The 19,326-nt window shown below is 36.3% G+C and overlaps 1 protein-coding gene across 11 annotated transcripts in view; it reads left to right on the forward strand.

Moving 5' to 3' along the window:
- The window catches only part of NCOA6 (nuclear receptor coactivator 6), a 96,740-nt gene that overhangs the window by 18,560 nt on the left and 58,854 nt on the right, over window positions 1-19,326 (forward strand). For 7 of the 11 annotated variants that reach the window (XM_081148901.1, XM_081148906.1, XM_081148907.1 and 4 more), the window contains exon 2: window positions 17,400-17,501. The exons of 1 other annotated variant lie outside the window; for it this stretch is intronic. The gene's annotated coding sequence lies outside the window, so the exon portion shown is untranslated. Of the gene's footprint in view, window positions 1-2,791; window positions 2,868-17,399; window positions 17,502-19,326 lie in introns of those variants that run through there. 3 more of the 11 variants (XM_081148911.1, XM_081148903.1, XM_081148908.1) reach the window with 2 other exon arrangements.

Consider the following 19,326-nt stretch of genomic DNA (forward strand, 5'->3'; position numbering starts at 1 on the left):
TGGTTTCTTTTGGCATATAGACTATTTTAATATTTACATAATCTTGTCTGTTGATCTTTTTCTTTATGACTTTGGATTATCACCACTCCACTGAAGTTAATAATTCTTGTAAATTTTATTTCTATATTTTTTTTATGTTATTACTTTTTAACCTTAATTTTGTTTTTTTGTTTTTTGGCAATTTGGGCAGAGACTTATTTCTTTGTTGTTGTTTTTTATATTAATGCACCTGTTTATCTTGCCATTAAATTTCCTCTTCTGATCAAAAAATTATTTCTTCTTCACTATTTGGGGATAAGCATAGTATTAGATTTTCTAATTTTTAAATAATCTCATTTGAACTTTGAAGAAAATGCCTTTCTAGTTGTTTCAAGTCATTTTGAATGCTGTACCTGTGTTGGAAAATATTGGTGTATTCACCTAATACAGTTCTGTCTGTAGGTTTGCTAAATGTATTTATCTTTTAAATTGTAGCTTTATGATCAAAAGAACATGGTGGTGTTCATAATTAGAACATGATGTATAAAGTAGTCTTTCCCTAAATTTTACTTTATCTACCTACTGTGGTATCTAACAAGACAGGAAAAATCTCATTGAGCCTCTGATTTATTATTTTGGTTTACAGTGTGCATGATTAAATTATTAGCAATACCTGTGTTAGGATGAGTCCTAGTTTTAGGAATCTAAAATTTTATATTTCACTAATTTATCTCGTTTCGTATACTAAAATGTCAGGATTGAAGTTTAAGAGTTAATATTAATACTCCCTAGTCTCTTAAATTGTCTATTATTCCTACCAAGAGCAAACCAGTGTTGTTACCGTACTGAAATGCCAATGTCCTTGACAGGCATTTTGTTGATTCTTTCAGGGAACTAAATTTTTATGATTTGGCTGGAGGTTTGCATAAATTTTTCCTTGCAGCCCTGGACTTGGGAACAGGGGAAGCATGTATAGTTTTATTTTCATAAGAACCTTACGGGAGGGTGTAGGGAGGATGGGATAGAATCTTGCTTTAGTTGTGCCATGGCAGATTGTCTTTGACAGTTCACAGTTAGCTGTTTATTTAGATACTTTTAAAATGCCTTATAAATTATCCTGAAACATTTAAGGCTATGTGGTTAAAAGGCCAATTTAAGTCCTATAATACCCAGATTTAGGTTTATAAGGCAGATAATGTAGGAAACCTAGGATTCTTATTTTACAAAGCTACTTAAAACATTTGAATAGTGCCCTGGCCAGTTTGACTCAGTGGTTAGAGCGTCGGCCCTCAAACTGAAGAGTCCCAGGTTCAGTTTCGGCCAAGGGCACGTACCTGGGTTGCAGGCTCTATCCCCAGCTCTGGTCGGAGCATGTGCGGGAGGCAACCAATTGATGTGTGTCTCTCTCACATTGATGTTTCTCTCCCCACCCCCCTTCTACTCTCTCTGAACAGCAATGGAAAAAATATCCTTGGGTGAGGAGAAAAACAGAAAAAAACATTTGAATAGAGATACTCATTTGTTCAAGTGAAGGCATGTAGAATAATGATTAACATTCTTGATAAATAGTCCTTGAGTTTTCTTAAAGCTAGAGAGAACCTAAGATTCTGTTTAGCTTGAGCTTAGTGATTCTTCCTTTCATTTTATAATTTAGGAATCTTAGGCCCAGAGAGATTGTGTCCTGCCCAAAATCACACAACAGCTTTATGGGAAGATCATGACTAGAACTCAAAAGGCACACTCTGCCATGCTCAGCCTCGCTCTTTTTTTGTTCTGTTACCCTATGTTTTATTATCATAAATAATGCTAGTCTTTTCTCAAGATATACTCAGTTGATTTTACAACTAATAATTTGACGTTTGTCTGTATGAAAACATTTTTAAAAAATGTTTTTGTTGATTTTTAGAGAGAGAAAGGGAGAGAGAGAAATATCTATCCATGTGAGAGCGAAACATCAAGATCAGCTGCCTCCTGCAGGCCTCCTACCAGGGATTGAGCCTGCAACCAGGGCATGTGCCCTGACAGGAACCAAATGGCAACCTTTCCGTACACAGACTGTTTCCAACTCAAGTGAGCCACACTGGCAAGGGCTAAAAACATTTTAAAAGTGGGTATCAAGGTTTGGAAATCGTTGCATGGGCATTTGGCTGCAGCAGCTATGATGGTGCACAGTTGTGAACCCAGGACATCTGTGTTTTTCATTTATTTGTGGCCTCATTTGTTTTTTACAGTTGTCATTTGTAATAAAAAATTTTCAGAGTATAAGTAAATATTAAATTAAAAAATATAATCAGCATATTTACAGTATTACAACAGAAAGAGTAGGAAAATGACAAGAAAGACTAAGTCTAGTTAACTACATTTGTGCCATAGGGCAAATCATGTAACCTCTGTGGGACTCTGTTTCTGCTCCCTACTTAATTAGAATCCTTCAGGGTTTCTCCCCAGGACAAGTGTATTGGTTTTTTAATATTTGTTAATTGAAGTATGACATGCAAAGTGCACAAATCATAAGGATGCTGAATTATAAAATGAGCACCCTAATGTAATCACTACTGTGTATTTTGAAAAGCATCCTTGGTGATTATGATAAGCTTTCCTTGTTAAACAAACAAAACCCTGGACTTGAGACTGTAGATAATCTCATGTCTTTTACAACTCCTTCTAGAGAGAAATTAGCAGAAACAATGGTAGAGAGAACGAATTTGGGCAATCATGAAAATTTTACTTCGAAGAAGTTTATGGGTCTTATATAGTTTTTTCTTCTGATGTCTCTCTTCTTCCTCTTTGCCCTTTTTTCCTTTCTGTCTAGGTCCTGAATAGAATGGAGAGGGGTCCTACTGAACCTCTAACTATCTTTTCTGAGAGTGGTCAGAGTTCTTACACAGGTCTGTTGATTCTATGAAGTTTGATTTATAAAAGACTTGTATCTACTTAAAGGATTAAATTAGAAATAGACTTCACTTTTTAAAAAGGCATTTTGATTTCAATGTCTGTAGAATATTTTACTTTGGCAAGCTGCATTTGGCCTGTGGATTAGACTCAAAGTGACTGAGTTAAGATCTGCATAATAGAAAAGCAGTTCAGTCATGTCTTTATCACTTCTGTTGGAAACGTGTAATATGGAAGAATTCTTTATTGGTTACATGGAAAGTACCAAGAAAATTTGAAAAGGTGAATATCTTAGTTGTCCATGATTCTGGAGGGGATTGAAAGCATGGATAAATCAAAGAAGGAAAATATTTATTTGGTCCTCTTTCTGATGTTCTCAGAATTCATAACATTGGGGGAAAAATCAAAACTACCTTGCAAGTCTCTGATTCAGAGAAGGGCAAATGTATATAGTTGGGTTTTGTTTTGTTTTTTTCACTCATCTACCTCTCATCACCATGAATGAACTTTATCATTAATCAGACAAAAAAACTCTAGCTCAGTGATTTCCCAAACTTGTCTTCACCTTGAGTCACCATGGAGCTTGGCAAAATACTTATGCCTTTGTCTCCCTCCCTCCCCACATACACCCTGTTTGGGATTTTCATATTTAATTGGCTTGGGGGTATGGCCTGAGCTTTGGAATTTTTAAAAGATGCTTAGGTGATTCTAGAGTGCCGACAAGTTTGGGACCCCTGCTCTAGCTGGTTAAGGCAGATCTGGCCACTATGCAACTTGTTAACTTTTTTTTTTTGGCATAAATATTTAGATAAATATGTAAATAAGGGGATAAATATTTGATTTAAGCATCCTGTGCTTTAAACCTAAGTTTTTACTAGAATGTAAGCTCCATTAAAGCAAATACCATGTCTGTATTTTTTTTACCATTATATCTTTAGCATTTAGAACAATATCTGGCATATATTGCATGCTTAAATAATTTGTTGAATGAATGAATGAACCTATCAGTTTCCAGTGAGCTGAGAGTATGCTTTTACCTAATACTCGAGTGGTAGGAGATATAGAGTGGGATGGTATTAAGAGCCCAGCTTCTAGAATGACTGCTGGGGCTCAAATCATGGCTCTGTCACTTACTAGCTGTATGACCTTAAGCAGGTTTCTTCTCTGTGCCTCAGCTTCATTTGTAAAATGGGGGTTATAGGATCTATTCCATGGGGTTGTGGGGGGGGGAAATAATTGAGTTAATAATGCAAAGCGCTCAGAACAATGCCGGACACATAATAATGTTCTGTAAGTTTTAGCTACTGTAGAATTCAAGAAGCCCTGGTTTTTCTGCAGTTTGGGTAATTTATTTGTAGAATACTGTTTGAGGGCTGAGGTAGAATAATGGAATCAGCTGCATTAAATGTAGTTAAAGAAAGCCTGACAAAGAAGTGATTTCTTTTTTTTGTCAACTTAATCAGGCATAATTTACATATAATAAACTGCATACATTTGAGGTGAAACATGGGTTTTTGGGTTTTTTACTCAAAAATGTTGTTCTTTTATTTTAAAACTTAAATGTTACACAAGCAATAGAGAAATCATTTAATCACATATCAAATTGTGGGATTTGAAAACCCTAGATCTGATTTTTTTTTCTTTTTTATTGAATTTGTTGGGGTGACACTGGTTAATAAAATCATATAGGTTTAAGGTGTACAATTCTGTAACACATCATCTGTGTATTGTACTGTGTGTTCACCACCCCAATCATGTCTCTTTCCATCACCATTTATCCCCCCTTTACCCTCTCCTGTGTTTCCCTCCACCCCCATTTCCCTCTGGCGATGACCATACTGTTGTCTATCTATGAGGTTGTTTTTGTTTTTGGGTGTGTGTTTTTTGCTTAATCCCTTTACTTTTTTTACTCAACTCCCTTACCCTTCTGCTCTGAGGCTCTGAGTCTGTTTCTATTTTGTTTGTTTATTTTGTTCATTAGAGTCGACATACAAGTGAAATCATACGGTATTTGTCTTTCTCTGACTGGCTTATTTCATTTAGCATAATGCTCTCCAGGTTCATCCATATGTTGCAAAAAGTAAGATTTCCTTCATTTTTATGGCTGAGTAATATTCCATTGTGTAAATGTACTACAGCTTTTTTATCCACTCATCTACTGATGGGCACTTGGGCTGCTTCCAAATCTTGACTATTATAAATAATGCTGCAATGAACATAGGGGTGCATATATTCTTTCTAGATGAGTTTCAACAATGTATTTATTAGTTTATAGTATTTCTTATGAAATAGTCGCCACAATCAAGTACAGAAAGTTTCCATTTCCCTGAAGAGTTTTTTATACTCCTTTTCATTCTGTTCCTCCCAGTGCCCTCATTTTTTAGAATTTTGTATGGATGCATTCATATGTTATATTCTCTTTTGTTCTAGCTTTCACTCAGTATAATGATTTAGATATTTATCCATTTCGTTGCATGTATCGGTAGCTCATTCCTTTTTAATGCCAAGTGTTGCTTTGTTGTATGGATATAACATGTTTGTTTATCCATTCATCTGTGATGGACATTTGGGTTTGTTTCAGTTTTGATGATTGTGAATAAATCTCCTATAAGCATTTTTGTACAAGTCTTTGTGTAGACGTGTTTTCATTTATTTTGGGTAAATCCCTAGCAGTGGGATTCCTGGGTTGTATGTATCTAACTTTTAAAGAAATTGCCAAATAGTGTTACAGGAGGTGAATATTCAGCACAATTTCCAAGCAGGGTGCATTTATTGTTTTGTAATTTATTGTTGCATAAAAAATTCCCACAAAGTTAGGATCTTAATAAAACACACATTTATTATAGCACATTTTCCATGAGTTAAGAATCTGGATGCAGCTTAGGTAGGTCATCTGTTTCAGGGTCTCTTATAGGCAACAGTCAAGGTGTCAGGGCTGGAGTCTTATTTCAATGCTTGACTAAAAAAGGAACCACTTGCAAGCTCTCTTGGTTGTGTTTTGGCAGATTTCACTTCCTCAAGGGATGCTGGATTAAGGGCCTTGATTTCTCAGCGGCTGTTGCCTGTAGGCTGCTCTCCATTTCATGCCTTGTTGCCCCTCCAACATGGCATGCTGAGAACGCAATAGACAGAGTCTTCTAGAGAGATAAAAGTGCCAGTCTTTTAAAACCTCATCATAGAATTGACATCCCATCACCTTTGCCGTATTCTGTAAGTTAGAAGCAATTCACTAGGCCAGCCCACATTCAGAGAGAGGATATTACACAGACGTGAATACTGGGAGGGTGGAATAATTGATGGTAATCTTAGAAGTCCATCTACCATAGAAAGCATGGCTTAGTGCCAGGCTGGGACTAGATGGACATTGGGGAGAGGGGTGGAGAGGGAGGGGGGTAGCATATGAAATTTTCTTTATCTTCCTTCTGTCAAACTGTCTCTTCCTTCTCTCTACCTTTCATATTAGCTTTTCTCCCCTTCAAGAACAGAGACATAAATGTGATCCCCACAATGAGATTTTGATCTTGAGTAGTATTTTTTTAAAATCCTCACCCAAGGATATGTTTATTGATTTTAGAGAGAGAGGAAGGAGGAGAGAGAGAGAAACATAGATGTGAGAGAAGCATTGATTGGTTGCCTCCAGTACATGTCCCAATCGAAACCCCAACCTAAGTAGGTATGTGCCCTTACTGGGAATCAAACCCAAAACCCTTCTGATGTATGGGATGACTCTCCAACCACCAAGTCACTTGACTGGGGTTTGAGTAGTAGTTTTTTTTTTTGAGAGAGAGAGAGATTCAAAAAAATTAAGGGCTTCCTAAATTGTATATTGTTCAGATATGTATTTTAAAAAACATTTTGTTACATAAATTGAGAGAGATACTAAAGTAGAATACTATCATGAAACACCCATGGACCTTTTACCCAGCTTCAACAGTTTATTATCGACTTTGGCTCTATGGACATTTTGGACTGGATAATTCTTTGTTTCGGAGACTGTCCTGTGCATTGTAGGATATTTAACAGCATCCTTGACCTCTATGGGCAGTATTCCAAATACAGTAGGGATATACGACATTTTATTCATTTAATAATTGATGGACATTTGGGTTGTTTCCAGTTTGAGGCTATTTATTTAATAGAGTTGCTATTTACTTTCATAGGCAAGTCTTCGTGTAGATATGTTTTCATTTATTTGGGCTAAATACGTATCTAGAGATGATATTGGTGGGTCCTTTGATAAATATATGCTTAATTTTATTTATTTAATCATCACCCAAGGATATTTTTTCCATTGCTTTTTGGAAAGAGTGGAAGGAGGAGAGAGAGACACACACACATTGATGTGAGAGAGACACAGTGATTGGTTGCCTCCACACGCACCCCAACCGGGCCAGGGAGCAGGCCTGCAATCGAGGTACATGCCCTTGACTAGAATTGAATCCAAGATCCAGTCCTCAGGCTGATGCTCTAACCACTGAGCCAAACCTGTTAGGGCTATATGCTTAACTTTATAAGAAACTACCAAATTGTTTGTACCTTTTTATATTCCCACCAATATGAAAATATTTTGCATCCTTGTCAACATTTGATATTATCATTCTTTTAAATTTTAGCCATTATAGAGTGTTATTCCTTTGTGACCTTATGTTGTTTGTTGTTTGCTTCTTTTTTTTTCATTTACAGTTGACATACAATATTATATTAGTTTCAGGTGTACAACACAGTGATTAGACATTTATATAAATTGCAAAGTGATAGCCCTGAGAAGTCTAGTACCTGCCTGACAGCATACATAGTTATTACAGTATTATTGACTACATCCCCTATGTTTTACTTTACATCCCCATCACTTTTTTCTCTCTCTCATGTCAGTCAGTTAATGTGCCAAAGTTGTAACAGGGTTTGTGGGAGGCACATCTCACACAAGAACGTGACCACTCAGTCATCATGCTTATGAACTACAAAAGGATCCCCGAGACTATTTTAATAATTGGCGATTTGTACTTTTTAATCCCTTCACCTTTTTCACTCATCCCCCCAACTTCCTCCCATCTGGTGACCATAAGTTTGTTCTCTGTATCTGTGCATTTGTTTCTGTTTTGTTTGTTCATTTATTTTATTTTTTACATTCCACATATAAGTGAAATCACATAGTATTTGTGTTTCTCTGTCTGACAGTTCATTTAGCACAATATCCCAATTTCATTCTTTTTATGGTGAAGTAATATTCCATTATATGTATATCAGTCACATCTTTATCCATTCACCTATCTATGGACACTTAGATTGCTTCTATATCTTGGCTGTTGTAAAGCTGCACTGTACATAGGGGTATATACATCTCTTTTTAAAAATATGTTTTATTGCCCGGCCAGGCGTGGCTCAGTGGCTGAGCATCGAACTAGGATCCAGGAGATCGAGGTTCGATTCCCTATCAGGGCACATGCCTGGGTTTTGGGCTTGATCCCCAGTAGGGAGCGTGCAGGAGGCAGCTGATCAATGACTCTCTCATCATTGATGTTTCTATCTCTCCCCCTCTCCCTTCCTCTCTCTGAAATCGATAAAGACATATTAAAAAAACAACTTGTACAGAATTATTCATAATAGTGAAAAGTGGAAAACAACCTAATGTCTATCAACAGATGAGTAAATGGCTAAATCAATGTGGTATTTCCATACGAAGGGATATTATTTTGTAATTTTAAAAAATGAAATACTGTTACTTGGTACAATACCTTAAAAAAATTATGCTAAGTGAAATAAGCCAGTCATAAAAGACCACTTATTGTATGGTTCCTATTATATATCTGGAATAGACTATAACATTCCTTGACCTAGTCTAAAACTTTCTCCTTTAATAGGGCTGTTTAACCCATTAAATTAATGAGAGAGCATATTAGCAAAATTGTTCATAGTACTCAGATGAAGATGATGATTAATAGTTCATCTTTATTTTTTTGTACCTTATAGATCTTTCTTTTCAATAATTATTTTTTTAAAAAGCATTTGGTGCTAATCATATTTATAACATTTCTTTAATCTTAGCCCTATGTTTAACTGATTTCATCTCTTCCTAGTTTCAAGGTCTTTGGTTTTGGTTAATTATTGTTCAGGTAATATTTTTATATAAAGTATTTGATTGGTATACTTTCATCTGAAAGTGTCTTTATGTTGATTTCACACTGAATGACAACTTGGGTGGGGAGGGGGCAGAATTATTAGGTAACATTATTTTCCATTCCTAATTCTTTACTATTTTGCTGTTGTCTTCTCATCTTTCGAAGCAGAAATCTGAGGCCAGCCTGATTTTTGGTCCTCTGTGTATGACTTAATTTTTTCTTCCTGGGTGATTGTGGGGCATTTTCTTTATTCTTGAAATTGAAAAGCTTCACCAAGAAAAATCTAATTATCACTGTCTTTTCATAAATTTTGCCTAGTATTTTATGAGCTCTTTTGAGCTAGTGATGTAGAACAATTCTTTGACTCAGGAAAGTTTTTATTTCCCACTTAAAAATTTTTTTATTATTGTCTGTCCATTTGTTTCAGGGATAATAATTAGTTGAAGTTTATTTCTCCTTTCCTTATCAATCCTCTCTTAGTTTTCATTACTTTGTCCTTTCCCTCTCCATTCTGAAGAGTATTTTTATTTTTTGTTTGTTTGTCATCCTCACATTTCTAGTTAAGTATTCTGTTCTTTATTGTATTTTAATTCTGCTTTGGCACATTTCTTTCTTTCTTCTTTTTGTTAATCTTCACGGAGGATATTTTTTCCATTGTTTGTAGAGAGAGTGGGAGGGAGGGAGAGAGAGAGAGAAACATGGATGTGAGAGAGACACATGGGTTGGTTGTCTCCAGCACTGGCCCTGACTGAGCCAGGATCCAACCTGCAACCTAGGCATGTGCCCTTGACCAGGAATCGAACCTGTGACCCTTCAGTGTGTGAGCCAGTGCTCTAACCACTGAACCATACCTGCCAGGGCAACTTTTCTTATAATTTTTTCTTTTCCCCATCTTTTATTTCCTCCTGCATCTCAACAAATTCTTTTCATTTTTCCCCTATGGACTTTGATCTGTCATTTCAGTGTATTTTATCAGGTTGGGGGAATGTTAGTTGATTTATTTTCTGAATTACGAATGCAGAATTTATCTTTATGTTGCAGAATGTGTTTCAATCCCTCCCCTCAGTTATTCTTCCTTGAATAAGGAGACGGGTATACACACCTACCATTTCCCAAATAAACAGGGTAGGTAGGTTCCCTCGCTGACTCCCTGGTTATGAATTCTCCTTTCAGATGTTAAGCTAAAGAACTAATTGACTCCTGGCCAGCGTGGCTGAGTGGCTGAGTGGCTGAGCATTGACCTAGGATCCAGGAGATCATGGTTTGATTCCTGGTCAGGGCACATGCCCTGGTTGTGGGCTCAATCCCCAGTGCCGGGCATGGAGGAGGCAGCCAATCAATGACTCATCATTGATGTTTCTATCTCTTTCTCCCTCTCCCTTCCTTTCTCTGAAATCAATATACTTTTTTTTTTTTTTTAAAGAACTAATTGATGATGCACATGGTTTCTTAATACCTTCTGGTGTCTAGTCGTCATTTATCTGCCTTCTGTTGGCTTGAGGGGGGAGGAGAAATCTGTTCTTCTGGCCTGACAATTTGACTTTGGAAAAGAAAATTTGTTCTTTGATTCTTTGAAGACTGGGCTACAAATAACTATGTTTCCCAGAATTCAGTGCTCCCGTGGCTTTTCTCTTAGCCCTTCCTGTGTCTTCAGATCCCAGGATGTGTGTTTTAGAATCTGAAGTAGATAAGGAAGGCTGTGGGTATGTAAGAGCACTGACCATTCTAAGTGAGCCTTACCACCACCATTGCCTCCTTGGAGAAAGCTCTTTTGGAGCATATAGTTGGAGGAGATAGAGCCACATGTTAGTTAAAAATCTTTTACTTTCCTGCATGGTTCTATTGTATTTCAAGCCCCATTCTTGCTCCTTGGCAGAAAAGTCGTCTTTGACTCCAGCAGTTCTTTGAGCAGCAGTTCTGGTTTCCAGTGCTGTTAATAACTTTGACTCCCAGTGTTTTCTTAAGTATACCAATGAAAAATTAGGGTGGAGGCAATGATAGAGATGAACCAGGCATTTTAACTCCTAGCTTGGGATTAACTTTTTCAAAAAAATTTTATTTATTATTTTAAAGGAGAGAGAGAGAAACACTGGTTTGTTGTTCCACTTACTTACGCATTCATTGGTTGCTTCTTGTATGTGCTCCGGCCAGGGTTTACTTTTGAAAGGAGGAAGATGAGAGAAGAGTGTGAAGAGCCACGGGTGGAAGAAGGAAGAGTTAAAGGTCTTGTACCAAATGACTTCCAGTTTCTCAGGGAAATATGATAACACTAAAGTCACATGGCCAATGTTTAAAAGAGTCATAGTGTCCCTAGACCAGGAAATTATGTTAGCCCCTCACTTTCTAAATAACAACATGGAGGCTAAGAAAGGTATAAGAGACTCCAAGATCACAGACATAGAAAGAAACAAGATAGAACTCAAGGTGGTACAGCTCACTTTTAGATTCTGTATAGGTATGTTTTGTTTGATCTTTTCACAAGCAGTATGGTCTTATAGTCCTATGTTAAAAACAAAAAAAATTAACAAAACAACCAAAGTTTATTATGAGCAAAAGAAAAGAAAAAGCTTTTGTTTCTTCACCTCTTTCTTGGGACAAATTCTTAGGCTACATTTCCTGCCTTATTCAGATACCTCATCTAAAGGCAGATTAAATGTATGAAAAGTGTGGTTCTAAACTTGGGCTACATATTAGAGTCACCTGGGTAATGCTTAAATACCCAAAGCCCGGGCCACAGTGCAGACCTAGCATGAGTCAGGCATTATTATTATTTATTATTTTTAATCCTCACCTGAGGATATTTTTTTCCGTTGCTTTTCAGAGAGAGTGGAAGGGATGGAGAGAGAGGGAGAGAAAAAAACATCAATGTGAGAGAGAGACACATCTATTGGTTGCCTCCGCATTGGGTGCCCTGACCAGGAATAGAGCCTGCAACCGAGGTACATGCCCTTGGCTGGAATCGAACCCAAGACCCTTCAGTCCATGGGCCAATGCTCTAATCACTGAGCCAAACTGGCTACAGCAGCAAGGCATTATTATTTTTACAAGTTTCCCCAAATAATTATAATGTGCAACCAAGATTGAGAGCTACTGAAGTTCTTTCAAAGCATATACTCATTTAATCTCAAATATTCTGACTTCAGCCATTTTGGAGTAGTTAGGGCAGTTCTAATTGGTGAGTATTAGCCTGAAATAGACTGGATAGTCACTTGGTTCTGATATTTCTGCTAATTATGCACTGTGCATATGAATTGGGTAGAGTCACTCTGGTGAGAAGAAAGCTTGGTATATGGTGGAAGAAGCACTGAACTTGAGGTTGAAAGACTCAGGATCTAGTGCTGATGTTGCCACAGTCTTAGTCTAGGTTTCTTTTTTCTTTTTTTGAAAGTGGGGGAGTTAGACTAATTATTCTATACACTTCTTTCTTGCTCTTAAACTTCAAGTCTGTGAGCCAGCTGGGGTGAGGAAGAGGCAGCTGGTGGACTTTGTGTGCCTGAACAATAGGTGAGCAAGGGAGGCCAGGACCACTGATAAGAGCACTGTTGATGATCTGTGGGATGGGAGTGGAGTGGGTGGGGAGGAACACAGTATGTGAACAACAGAGCCAGGAGGTAAGGGGGTAGGGTAAGATAGGGTTGGGGAACAAGTGTGGGTGACTGGCCTATGGGGAATATTGTTGGAGGAGGTGGTGGCAGTGGCTCAGGACCTAGAATGTGGTCCAGGTTCTTACCTTACTGTCAAATGACTCATAGGAGCCACCCTCAAACGGGGAGATAGAAAACAGGATATTCGTTGTTGCATGTCTGAGATGGGGTAAGAATAGAAATATTATAATTGCTGTTAAGGTCTTAAGTGGGTGGTAAATAGCTGGCTTTTGTTTTTAAATAGATAATACATTCACATGGTTCAAAAATCAAAACATAAAAAAGATACACAGTGAAAAGTCCTGATCCCAACCTTAGCTTCCATGGGCCTTATTTACACCTCCCCAACTTTTTAAATTTTATTTTTGTTTAAAATATTACAGATGTCCCTTTTTCTCTCCAATGACCCGTTCCACCCCCAACTTTTTAATATGAAAATTTCAAACATACAGAAAAGTTGAAAGAATAATACAGTGATAATATTTTGCTATATTTGCATCATCTGTGTATCTACCTGTCTTTGCTGAATACTTTGAAAATAAGTTGCAGACATTATGATACTGTATCCCTAAATGCTTCAGCATGCATCTGCTATGAATAAGGGCATTCTCTACATAATCACAAATAACATCATCACACCTAAGAAAAAAATTTTAAATGCCCGATTATCTCTGTTACTCACTTCACATTCAGTTTTTCCCAAATGTCAAAAAATTATTTTATGACTATTCTTTTTGAAGCAGGTCTAAGCAAGGTTTATGTATTGGTTTTAATGTCTCTTCTTTCTCTTTGAATCTAGAACTGTATCCTCTCCTTATATTTTCCCCCAAGATTTTGGGTTTTGAAGAGACCAGATCAGTTTTGTTGTAGTGTTTCAAATTCTAGATCTGATTATGTCTTCATGTAATCAATTACTTCTTCATGTAATTTTTTCTTGTAAAAATTTCGGTATATAATTTTTCTTGTTACTCTGTCTCCTGAATTTCCTATTAGGGAGAAATTGGGTATTAAGACTTATTTAGACCTAGGTTAGGTATTTTTGGTAATAATACATCCTAGATGATGCCTTATAATTCAGATTACATCACATCAGGAGGCATAAATGAAAGGTCTCACTCTAATTGTTGCTGAGTTTGATCATTAGGTTAAACTGGTAACTGTCAGATAACTCCATTGTAAAGGTACACATTTTCCTTTTGCAATTAGTAAGGAATCTGTGGAATGATCCTTTAGCACTGTGGGAATCTTCTGTTTCTCAACAGTTTCACCAAATGATTTTTAGCATCTATTGACCATCCTTGCCTGAGTGATTTATTTCATTGGAGGTTACAGAATGGTGGTTTTTAAATTTTTTTCTTTCTTTTTTTAATATATCTTTATTGATTTCAGAGAAAGGAAAGGAGAGGGAGAGAGAGAGCGATAGGAACATCAATGATGAGAGAGTCATTCATTGAGCCCACAACCCGGGCATGTGCCCTGACCGGGAATCGAACCCCGATCGCCTAGATCCTAGGTCAACGCTCAACCACTGAGCCACGCCCGGCCGGGCTTAAATTTTTTTCTTTACTTCTATATTTGTTCACTGGCAGTTTTCTGTAAAGGAGAGCTTTCCCTCTCTATTACTGAGGATGAATCCTTCTAAAAAGACCAAGTTAAATTGCTTAATTATTTCTCTTTAATTATCAGTCTTCAGAGTAAGAAGTTGATGCACTAGTCTCCCCCAATGATGCTGACTTTGGGGCTGAAAAGATTTATTTTGTCATGTTAAAGAAGTGTTTGAATATTCCTATTTATTTGAGGGTTTTGTTTTTTTAATCAAGAAGGGTTGTTGAATTTTGTCAAATGTCTTTAGTATCTATGATAATAGTCATATGCTTCCTAATACTGATCCTTCCTTGCATTCCTAGAAGAAACTTCAGTTGATCATTATGCATTATTATTTTTTAATATACCATTGTATTCTATTTAAAGTTTGATTTAGAAATCTTGCCTCAATGTAAGAGAGATTGAGCAATATAGGAGAGTGATCTGTAGCTTTCTGCTGCGGTTTGTATCAGCTTTTGATGCTCATGTTATATTTGCTTCATAAGAAAGTTGGGGCCCTGGCCCATTTGGCTCAGTGGTTAGAGCGTCAGCCTGTGGGCTGAAGGGTCCCGGGTTCGATTGTGACCAAGGGCACATACCTTGGTTGCAGGCTCAAACCCTGGCCCCAATCAGGGCTCATACGGGAGGCAGCCAGTTGATGTGTGTCTCTCACATCAGTGTTTTTATCTCTCTATCTCTCTCTGCTTTCCACACTCTGCTTTCCACACTCTGCAAAGCAATGGAAAAAATATCCTGTGGTGAGGATTAAAAACAAAGCTGGGAAGTTTTCTTCTTTTTGTATACTCTGGAATAGTTTGAGATCATTAGACTTATCTGTTTTCTACAGGGTTAACAGTGTTTCCATTAATTCTGTACGTGGTACTTTTGGAGGCATTATCATATTTACATAAACCAGCAATTTTCAACCTTTTTCATCTCATGGCACACATAAACTAATTACTAAAATTCTGCGACACACCAAAAAATATGGTTTTTGCCCAAAAAATAGGTATAATTTTGATTCATTCACACCAGACAGCTGTTGTTGTGTTGGCTGTTGTCACTCTTTTTATTTGACAATCTGAGGGAAAAGAGGGCAGTGCCCCTGACTAGTCAGGTATTGCACGTGTTAAAAATTCTTGTGGCACACCCATTGAAAATCGCTGACATAGACAGATGTAAGCAAAAGCCTGAGTAAAATAGTCTCTTTGGTCCTTTTAATTTCCTTTGTGTCTGAGGCTTTCTTATTTCTTATTTTATATATTTGGACTTTCTTCCCTTTTTATTCACTAGATGAAGTAGTGGTTTAACTGTTTTACTGATTTTTCTCCAAATGTACCAATTCGTGGATTAATTTATTAGCTCTGCTAATGTTTTTCTACTTTCTCATTAATTTCTGCTTTCATCTATATTAATTCCTTCATTTTAGTTTCTTTCGGTTTACATTATTAGTTTTTTCCCTATCTTTTTCAGTCATATTTTTAATTCATTTCTTTTTTTTGTTTTGATAAAGGTATTTATGACTGTGAATTTTCTTCTTTACTGACTTGGTTGTATTCTTTAGGTTCCAATATGTGATATTTTCCTTATTGTTTTCTAGAAATTTTCCAATTTTTATTTCTTTTTTAACCCAAGTCGAAGGTTTTGTTGTTGTTTTAAAGTGAAAAGGCCTTTGTTTTTTTATTTATTTTACATTTATAATTTTAGTGCAGGGTTATCAGAGTATTTGACTATCCTATTGTTACTTTTTAGATTTATTTAAATTTTCTTTATGGCCTTTCTTGAAAGTTAATTTTTATTCATGTTCCATGGAGACTTAAAAATGGCTTTGTCTTACCCAGCTGGTGTGACTTAGTGGTTGAGCATTGACCTGTATGAACCAGGAAGTCACATTCCTGGGTTGCAGGCTCAATCCCCAGTAGGGGGCGTACAGGAGGCAGCCGATCAATGACACTCTCATCATTGATGTTTCTCTCTCTCTCTCCTTTTTCTCTCTGAAATCAATAAAAACAACATTTAAAAAAATTAATTTTAAAAATGGCTTTTTCTTGAATTAAAAAATAACTGAGGGATAGTTTTTCTCTAATATTTATTAATACTGATTATATATTATTCATCTTAAATTTTAAAATTATAAATTCAGTATTTGGAAGTAATGTAAAACTTTAACAGCAAAGCTAAAGACAGTGTATATAGATATTATCTTCTTAAGTGGGAAATTTTTTCTGAAGCATGACAATATTATGCACTTCCTATGCATAATTTCTGTGTGTATAGTAAAGAATACTGAACGTATTCTGAACGTAAACTGAAAATTTAATGACGAATAAAATGTATAGATATTATAGATAAAGTGGGGAAAAACTTAAATGGATACTTTATGAAGTTTAAAAATGAATTTTAAAATTCTTTTATAAGTGTGTCTTTTTTTTTTTAATTTGATTCACTTTAATAACCTGGAGTGCCAGGAAAAGGGGCTGTATTTTGTTGTCGTTAATCCTCACCCGAGGATATTTTTTCCATTGATTTTTTTATTTATTTTTATTTTTTAGAGAGAGTGAAAGGGAGGGAGGCAGGGGGGGAGAGAGAGAGAGAGAGAAAGAGACATTGTTGTAAGAGAGACACATTGATTGGCTGCTTACTGCATGTGCACCAATTGGAGCAGGGATCAAACTTGCAACCCGGGTACATACGTGCCCTTGACTAGGAATCGAATCCGGGACCCTTCCGTGAGTGGGCTGATGCTCTAACCACTGAGCAACACCGGCCAGGGCTAGAAGAAGTGCGTCTTTTATTTAGTGTGTATACAGAATATTTTGGTTTTGGCACCAAGTATCTTCACACAGTGTGCAGCATGATGTCAATTTATTTTAATTTGACAGATTTAAAAATGAAGGTAGAGGGAGGGCTGTAATGCTTAGGATCCCAGTTTCATGATTCTTAAGTGAAACTGGTGTATATCCCTGAGTTTGCTTCTATACTCTGAACGCTTGTTGATGAGTGGTTTAAGATCTCAGAAAAAAAGATACTTTTTGTAGACTTAAAGAAAACCCTATTTTAACATTGGAGATGTCCAAGTTGACTTGATAACTTGTGATATTTCTATTAACTTCTGTTGCAAAAATAGGTTACCTGTGTAACTTCTATATAATATTGTCACTTTCTTTTTCTTTTTTTTTAGAATTTTTATTTGGCTGCTACCTTGAAATATAGGCCCTAAAAATGCCAGCTTGTTTGGATGTAGAAGATGACCTGGATAAATGATAAAAATTAAGACATTTTGGTGAGTGAAGCCTTATGTGAGAGAGTGGATATGCCTTAGCTTAATTCCAAGCAATGGAATGACTCTACCAACATTACATAGCGAGTAAAATACTCTGTTTCCTTCATCATCTAGTGTTTCGTCAAAGGGAAAGATAGTCCTTCAGCCAGATATGGGAGACAGCATATTTAATGAAGCCAAAATTCACTAAATTTGAGTACCTTCTGTTCTTCTGGGGTTAAGACCTTGCTTAATCTCTTTTTTTCTTTGGGAGTCCACAGACCTCCCAAGAGGCACATCATAACACTTAAAGGCATTTTAAATATCTGGTCTCCTCCAGCAGTGCACCAAACCCACATAGTTCACTCAGGCATAGTGCTGTACTAGTCAATCACATGAATCATACCTGGATGTCAGACTTAATTTGAAATTGAAAATAGATGGCTTGTGGGCCATATGCAGTTGCAGTGTGTTTCATTTGGCCCACAGAGTATTTTCCAAAAATGCAATCTCTTAAAATCTGAAGATTTCACTAAATATATGGATTTTAGTCTTTTCTTAAAATTCAGAATATTTATTATTTCTGGACCTTTACAACTCCTCCCACCCCTCCAAAAGAAAATAATAAGCTGGAACAAAGTTGTGGGTGCTCATCATAGATGGGTATTTGAGTTTCCAAACCACAGTATGTGCAAATGCATTTAATATCCAGTGTTCTCCTCTTAGTTATTTTACCTGCCTGACTCCAAAAGGTATGTGAGTTTGTGATATCTGATACAGATAATAGTGTCTTGTCTTTTGCTCAAATGGCGGCCAAGTCAAATAATTTGAATAGCCTGTGACAATATTTTACCCATTATTCAGCTACCTGCACTAGGTAAAAATTCTGAAGAGAAAGGACTGGTGCAGATAGCTAAATGTATATAATATGTATGATATATATATATTTAAACATTTATTTTTAATCCTGCTGTGATTTGGAAGATGTCCATAAGTAAGCTTCTGAGCATTGCTGATGTCTAATGGAGTTTTCCCTTGGAGCAGTACCATGTTACTGGTATGCTTGCTTTTTCCTTTTTTTTTTTTTTGGTAAACTTTTTATTATGAACAATTTTAATCATGTATAAAATTATAGTACAAATAATACGTATATACCCGGGATCTGTAGTTAACCATTATTAACATCTTGTTTTGCCTTATTTGCTTAATGTATTTTAAAGTAAATTACAGACATCATGACATTTCACCCCTAATGTTTCAGTATGCATCTCTTAAGCAACAACAAGAACATTGTCCTATATGGCCACACCACCATTATTATCACACCTAACAAAATTAGTAATAAATTTTCTAATTATCCTAAAAATGTGCTTTACACCTTTTTTTTCCAAACCAAGATCCAATAAAGGACCATACAGTGCATTTGATCTTTAAGTCTCTTAAATCTCTTTTAATCTAGATTAGTTTTACCCACCTTTTACTTTCCCCATGACCACTGACTTGTTGAAGAAGTCAAGCCAGTTGTGCTGCAGAAACTCTACACTCTAGATTTGTCTAATTATTTTCTCATGATGTTAAATTGTTCCTTTTAAAAACTTGCTAGATTCAGGTTAAACATATTTGGCAAGACTATTTCATAGGTAATGCTATGCATTTAATACTGAACATAATTTCTGGTTGTTTCTGTGTTAATGATGCTAAGGTTGATCATTGTGTTCAGGTGGTGACAGTCGGGTCCTTCCATTGTGACGTTAGTTTCCCCATTGCCAAGCAGCAAATCTGGGATGATACTTTGACATCATGTGAATATCCATTTGTGTGTCAATATTTCACATAATATTTTATC

The sequence above is a fragment of the Miniopterus schreibersii genome (assembly GCF_964146895.1).
Source record: "Miniopterus schreibersii genome assembly, chromosome: 10".
Taxonomy (NCBI): Eukaryota; Metazoa; Chordata; class Mammalia; order Chiroptera; family Miniopteridae; genus Miniopterus; species Miniopterus schreibersii.